Here is a 1704-nt window from a genome sequence, read left to right on the forward strand (position 1 = left end):
TAAACCCAGTTAAGGATTTGATGGCAGCGTTCCAAGAGGAAATGGTCACGCCCTTCATTCATCTGTGAATCCACTGGGACACAGAGAGGCTTCCTGTAATCGCAGCGAGCCGTAGATACCACCAGACACTCTGCCATGAGTCAAGATGGTGCAGATCAGAGAGGAAGATGCTTATCTGCGAGCATTGCTCTCACATTTTAACAGGGACACAAGCACAAATAGGAATCTGTGGAAGGAGGAAAATATGACCAATCTTATCCTACATAAAGAAAATTGTCTGCTATTTGGAATTATGATAGAAAAGCTATAAAAAACATGAATATAACTGATTGTAGTAATCATGGAGTTATTCTAAATGTTTGTTATTGCCAGCAATTCCCAAAAAATAGATAATTAGTTGATCTGTCTCTCAATAATTTCTGATTTCCAAACTGTTTCCAAACTTTTTTTTTTAAAGCTGAATCATTTCTGAAAACAGCTGCACAATCACTGTAGTTTTTAGCAAACCAAACTAGAACAGGATTTAAAAGTGTGTGTGTTGGGGACTATTTTCATCTGTGGATGAATACACATTTGGTGCTCTAATTACAGTGCCTATGTTCATCCTATAGAATGAGCATGTCACCCAGTGCAAGACAAATAGGATACATCCTGCTTTGGATACACAGAAAACACAACAGGATCAATTCTTTAAACTGCCTACCCAAGCGTTAAACAGTGTGTTGATCCCAACTGAAAGTGGTAAAGTTAAAAGGCCTCATGTCTTGTTTTTCTGTTCGTCCCACAGTTCAGTCACGTCCCTCACTGTCAGTGATTTATTTGGCTATCTGTGCTCCACTGAAGTGGTTCAGACTCACTTCGATTGTATCTAAAGGACTCTGCATTGTTAACAGGTCTTTTCAAGTGGTCTAACACCTAACGCCTTTGCCTGGAGAGCTGGCTTAGATCCTGGAGGACGTGTTTGTGTTGGCTCTTCACAGAGATAAGTTAGGTGGCAGTCAGGTAGAGACAATATCACTGTTAGCGCAGTTGATATAAAGCCCACATTAAGTACCACTCTGCTTCTATTGATGAATTCCATCAGTGCAATAGAAAAGCTGTAATGTGCTTCATGGTATTGGGGTAGTAAAAAGCATTTTGTGTTGATTGCAGGGGCAGTGGCTCTCATGAAATTATTTGTGGAATCTGACAAAACAAACACACACAAAAAAAGTCAAAATGTTACCCAACGACTGCATGAGCAGCAGGGACAACCTGCTTTCAACTCCAATAAATCAGGTAATCATTAATCTTGTTTGGTATTCTCTGGACACAGTGTTCACTCACTGTTGACTGTCTGTCTGTATGTTTGGATTCGTCATTTTTTCTGGCTGGAGAAGTGACAGCATCTGGAAACAGAATGTATTGAGGCCAAATAGGGCAAATCTCAGTTGGTGTAGCATTAAAGTTGTTATATGGCCATTAAAGGATGACATTGCTTTTGCTGTGAGATAATGAAAATTAATATCTTACAATATTAATATTCTGTTTTCCCCCAAAATAATTAGGCCATTGAAGCTGCATAAAACATGGGAAATAAAAATAATCATTTGGGAACAGGGGTTGATAATTATCATTTAATTGTTTCAGAAAACAAAAAAGTAGTTGTCTGGAGTCAGCATAGAGGACTCCACTTGACCTTTGCCACTCGTCTCTCACTGTCCT

Source organism: Etheostoma spectabile, chromosome 17 (genome assembly GCF_008692095.1).
Source record: "Etheostoma spectabile isolate EspeVRDwgs_2016 chromosome 17, UIUC_Espe_1.0, whole genome shotgun sequence".
NCBI classification, from domain to species: domain Eukaryota; kingdom Metazoa; phylum Chordata; class Actinopteri; order Perciformes; family Percidae; genus Etheostoma; species Etheostoma spectabile.